Here is a 6,474-nt window from a genome sequence, read left to right as displayed (position 1 = left end):
CTCATGGTGGGTGTCCTTTCTCAGGGGGGAAGTCCTTTCTGCAACAATTCTTTCCCCGTAACTATCAATGCTTTTGACGGTAGATATGACTGATGACAGTTAAGGAAAGGAACTGAGCATGTGTGACCACTTGAATGTTCACATTACTGTACTGATTAAACACCAGGGGGCACCATTATAATGAAGTAAACAGAATATCTCACAAATGGAGCATTTTTGTAACAGATAGTAAATTACAAAGGTAAGTTGTTTCTCATGCTGAATTATATTAAAATAATATATAATGGTAGCACAACCTCTTTAACAATCTCCCCTCCCTCCCTATGTATTGAAGTACCTGTTATGTTCTCCTAAATCCTTCACAGGACTTCAGGTTTTAGAGTAATTTTATTATTAGATATTAACTTTTATTCTGATTGCATAACTATATAACAAATGATGCAACTTGGTATTTTCCACCACCTAAAATGAAAAGTCTTATTGTATCATCAGTGTATAATCATTACATGGTAACTATTTATGCATTTATTATGTCATACAGGCTGAGTGATTTCCCACAATAAAATGATATCATGCTTAGGAATTTGGGATTTCCCAGTATATTAACATAGTAAGGTGTAAAAAAAAAAAAAAAAAAAGTTCAGCAGGTAAAGGCCCTGAATATTTCTTTAAAAAATAAATACAGCACAACAAAACATAAGAAACTTGAAAAGTAAATACAGACTACAGAGCATGGTCTGAATTCAGAATTTAATTGTCTGGGTCTGAATTTATTTAGAAGTCTGATATCTGAAAATATATGGGTCTGCTTTGGGGTCCTGCCTGGGTCTGTATTTATTTAGGGACTCTTATGTGACTTTTAGGGTCTTGTTTGGATTTGAATTTATTTAGAAGTCTGGTATCTGAATTTTTAAAGGTGACTGATCTGGGGTCTTGTCTGGGTCTGTATTTATCTAGGGGTCTGGTGTCTAAATTTACAGTATCCAGGAATCGTGTATGAATTAACTTGGTTCTTTTGTTTGGGGTCTGAATTTAAACAGCAGTATGATCTAGGGTCTGTATATATTTAGGGGTCTGGTCTGGAGCCTGAATTAATTTGTGTTGCTATAGAGACTTCAGAATTAAGGGGACAAAATGTCTCTTGATACAGTTTGATGCTGTCAGTGATGAAAGGACAAGGAGTTTTGACAATTGGAATGATAACTCTTAGTTGTTAATTTAATTATACCTTTCCAAGTGGAATACCAGAGGAATTTAGCAAAGCAGAGTTGTTAGAAATAGTAATAATAATAATGATAATAATAATTTTGAATTATTTAATTGGCAATACACATATTTAGTAAAACAAATGCCCCTTCCTATTAAAAGCAATTCTAATTTTATCATTCTCGCTCTTTACTTCCTGCCTTCCAAAAGCCAAGGCCTATTATTTAAAAATGTATGTTTTTTTTAATACTTTACAAAAATTATTTGAATCACCATTCTGACAGCCATAACTATGGAGATAAGGGCTCCTTTTTTCCAGGGTGGGCTGTAGTTTTTTATCACTTTTTTGGGAGACAAAACAACAAAAAAAAGGTGATTCAGCATTTTTATTTTATTTTCTATTATGGCATTTACTGTAAGGGATGAATAATTTTATATTTTAATAGTTCACACATTTTTTTTGACATGGCAATGCCAATGATGTTTATTTTTTTATTATTTATTTTTATAAGTAAAATGAGTAAAAGGTTGTAATTTAGAGTTGTCGATTTTTTTTAAACTTTATTCTAAGTCCTCCTTAGGCACTTTGAACATGTGATCATTAGATCTCTTATAGCATAGACTGCAATGGTTTACCATTGCAGTCAATGGGGAAAGTGCTATCTTACGAAACTTTATGTCAGGCCTAGGAGACTTCACAAGGCTCTTGGCTGCCATAGCAACAGAGTGGCTGTGTCAACCTTGTGGAGTGGGCCGTTTGGTCAATTTTAAAGGACCATTCAATGCTGTGATTGCCATTGACCATGCCATCTGAAGGGTTAGGTGTCCATGATCACAGTTGTCACTGATCACAGATACTGCTTGCTTATACAAGTACAGTCCTGATCAACAGTTTAAGACCACTTGAAAAATTGCAAAAAATCATATTTTACATGGCTGGATCTTAACAAGGTTCCAAGTAGAGCTTCAACATGCAACAAGAAGAAATGAGAGTGAGACAAAAGATTTTTCGAGCATTCAGATTCAATTAATTGAAAATAACGAATAAACTGAAACAGGCTGTTTTTCAGCTGATCCAAATTTTAGGACCACATGCCTTTAAAAGGCCAAATCTGTGCAAAGATGTGGATTCATTGTCATTTTCTGTCAGGTTAGTCACACGTTGTGATGGCAAAGGCAAAGAAACTTTCCCTTTTTTGAATGTGGTCAGGTTGCTGAACTGCATAGGCAGGGTCTCGCCACAGCGCACCATCGCTGCTGAGGTGGGACACAGTAAGACAGTAATTTGGAAATTCTTAAATGATCCTGAGGGCTATGGAACAAAAAAGTCAAGTGGAAGACCCAAAAAATGTCATCAGCACTGAGCCGGAGGATCCAATTGGCTGTCTGTCAAGACACTGAACGATCCTCGACCCAAATTAAGGCCCTTACTGGTGCTGACTGCAGCCCGATAACCATCAGACAGCATCTGAGACTGAAGGGCTTCAAAAACAGATGGTGATGTTCGCATGCACCATATTCTTTTGCATTGTGCCAAACTTTGACCCATAACACATCCATCAGGTGGTACAAGACAGCCAATTGAGACATTTCAGCACATGGATACACCCCCACCCTATAACAGAACCTGATCTGGCAGCCATTTTACATTTTGTGCTTTTCCAGTGTAGGGAGAGGTTGCTTTGTGGAGCAGGGACAGACTGTTAGGGACACCAAATGCTAGCTAATAGGGCCAAAAAAAGACCTTTAAAAGACTGGTATAGGTGTGCTATCATTAGGTGTGATATACTGAGGGTTGTGATATACATATAATATACTTTCTAACATAGAAAGTATACTATACTGCATTTGTCTTGTGCAGCAGTTGTGTGCGGTTATGCTGCGATACTGCAGGTATATAGAGGGACAAACGCTATTGGAATACCAAATTGCAACTGGTGTAATATACCTGTTGCCCCCAAAAAAACTGACAGGGGTGTGATATACCTATAATAAACTTTCTAACATAGTGCATTTGTATTGTGCAGCAGGTGTGTGCGGTTCTGCTGCGATAGAGCAGGTATATAAAGGGACAAGCGCTATTGGAACAAGTATTTTTAATGGTATTTTCAATTTTCATGCTTCCGCAAAATACTGATTAAGGGGTTTGATATACATGCTTCCACAAAATAATGATTGAGGGGTGCGATATAACTGCTTCCACCAAATATTTATTGAGGCCTACGATATACCTGCTTCCACAAAATACTGATTGAGGGGTGCGATATACCTGCTTCCACCAAATACAGAATTATTAGGCAAGTTGTATTTTTGAGGATTAATTTTATTATTGAACAACAACCATGTTCTCAATGAACCCAAAAAACTCATTAATATCAAAGCTGAATATTTTTGGAAGTAGTTTTTAGTTTGTTTTTAGTTTTAGCTATTTTAGGGGGATATCTGTGTGTGCAGGTGACTATTACTGTGCATAATTATTAGGCAACTTAACAAAAAACAAATATATACCCATTTCAATTATTTATTTTTTACCAGTGAAACCAATATAACATCTCAACATTCACAAATATACATTTCTGACATTCAAAAACAAAACAAAAACAAATCAGTGACCAATATAGCCACCTTTCTTTGCAAGGACACTCAAAAGCCTGCCATCCATGGATTCTGTCAGTGTTTTGATCTGTTCACCATCAACATTGCGGGCAGCAGCAACCACAGCCTCCCAGACACTGTTCAGAGAGGTGTACTGTTTTCCCTCCTTGTAAATCTCACATTTGATGATGGACCACAGGTTCTCAATGGGGTTCAGATCAGGTGAACAAGGAGGCCATGTCATTAGATTTTCTTCTTTTATACCCTTTCTTGCCAGCCACGCTGTGGAGTACTTGGACGCGTGTGATGGAGCATTGTCCTGCATGAAAATCATGTTTTTCTTGAAGGATGCAGACTTCTTCCTGTACCACTGCTTGAAGAAGGTGTCTTCCAGAAACTGGCAGTAGGACTGGGAGTTGAGCTTGACTCCATCCTCAACCCGAAAAGGCCCCACAAGCTCATCTTTGATGATACCAGCCCAAACCAGTACTCCACCTCCACCTTGCTGGCGTCTGAGTCGGACTGGAGCTCTCTGCCCTTTACCAATCCAGCCACGGGCCCATCCATCTGGCCTATCAAGACTCACTCTCATTTCATCAGTCCATTAAAACTTAGAAAATTCAGTCTTGACGTTTCAGCTTGTGTGTCTTGTTCAGTGGTGGTCGTCTTTCAGCCTTTCTTACCTTGGCCATGTCTCTGAGTATTGCACACCTTGTGCTTTTGGGCACTCCAGTGATAATGTAGCTCTGAAATATGGCCAAACTGGTGGCAAGTGGCATCTTGGCAGCTGCACGCTTGACTTGACATGGGCAGTTATTTTGCGCCTTGGTTTTTCCACACGCTTCTTGCGACCCTGTTGACTATTTTGAATGAAACGCTTGATTGTTCGATGATCACGCTTCAGAAGCTTTGCAATTTTAAGAGTGCTGCATCCCTCTGCAAGATATCTCACTATTTTTGACTTTTCTGAGCCTGTCAAGTCCTTCTTTTGACCCATTTTGCCAAAGGAAAGGAAGTTGCCTAATAATTATGCACACCTGATATAGGGTGTTGATGTCATTAGACCACACCCCTTCTCATTACAGAGATGCACATCACCTAATATGCTTGGAGTAAGACAACATGCATAAAGAGGATGATGTGGTCAAAATACTCATTTGCCTAATAATTCTGCACGCAGTGTATTGATTAAGGGGTTCTAGATAACTGTTTCCACAAAATACTGATTAAGGGGTGCGATATACCTGCTTCCAAAAAATACTTATTGAGGCCTGCGAGATAACTGATTCCACAATATATTGATTAAGGGGATTGATATACCTGCTTCCACCAAATAATTATTGAGGCCTACGATGCACCTGATTCCCCAAAATACTGATTAAGGGGATTAATATACCTGCTTCCACCAAATATTTATTGAGGCCTGCGATACACCTGCTTCCACAAAATACTGATAAGGGGTTTAATATACCTGCTTCCACCAAATACTGATTGAGGCCTGCGATACACTTGCTTCCACAAAATACAGATTGAGGGTTATAATATACCTGCTTCCATCAAATATTGATTAGAGGTTATATATACCTGCTTCCACAAAATACAGATTGAGGGGTGCGATATACCTACTTCCGCAAAATACAGATTGAGGGGTGTAATATACACGTACCTGCTTCAACCAAATGCTGATTGAGGCCTGCGATACACCTGCTTCTACAAAATGCTGATTAAGGGGATTGATATACCTGCTTCCATCAAACATTGATTGAGGTCTGCGATACACCTGCTTCCACAAAATACTGATTAAGGGGTTTGATATACCAGTAATTGCCTAATAATTAGATTTTTATTGGATTAATTTATCACAAGAGTTAAACATAAATTGCTATTCGGAATTAGTGACTTTTAAAAATACCTTTATTTTGTTATAGTGTGGGTATAGGTATGTTCATACCAAAAAAGGTGTACTACAATTTCAAAAGGATTTATATATAAATTTCCTTTGACAGGGGAGTAGTGACCCCTGGTAAACACATATGCTAGTGACACAGAAAAAACTGTCAATCAATTCAGGCGGATCGAGGATCAAATTGAAAAATAGTACACGGTCTGAGGAGGGCAGGGCAGACAAGATGCTTACCCTAAAAGCCCTAAAAACTGCTCAGCCCAGGGTAACCCCCTGATGGTGGAGGTTCCCTGTCCCCGAACCTAGGACTGTCAAATCCCTAGATTAACCCTGACCAGGGAAAGATAATGGAAATACGGTGACAGTATCAAAAAATAAATGTATATATAACGGAGGGGACCGGTGGTTCAGATGACCAGGGTCACCACCCTTCCTCTCCGGAATTCAAAAATAAATACAAACAAGTGGGTGGCAGGGGGTCCAGATGCTCTGGGGATCACCATTCCACTCCAATACACAGTACGCACGTTTTAAAATATGCCCATCTTATAACACAGACCTCAACGCGTTTCACCTGTATACGAACAGGCTCATCAGGAGGTGGTTAAACATTTGGACAAAGTCCAGCAAAGATGTAGATGTGACCAATGATACAAAAATGACAATATAATTAAACCGATACTTAGCTATAGATGGTCAATGGAGGGAGCGTAGATATAGTATTACCAAGGGCAAGATAACTACATCAACACGTGATACCTAGAAAGAAA

This window comes from Bufo bufo, chromosome 8 (genome assembly GCF_905171765.1).
Source record: "Bufo bufo chromosome 8, aBufBuf1.1, whole genome shotgun sequence".
Taxonomy (NCBI): domain Eukaryota; kingdom Metazoa; phylum Chordata; class Amphibia; order Anura; family Bufonidae; genus Bufo; species Bufo bufo.
Note: the sequence above shows the minus strand (reverse complement) of the source record.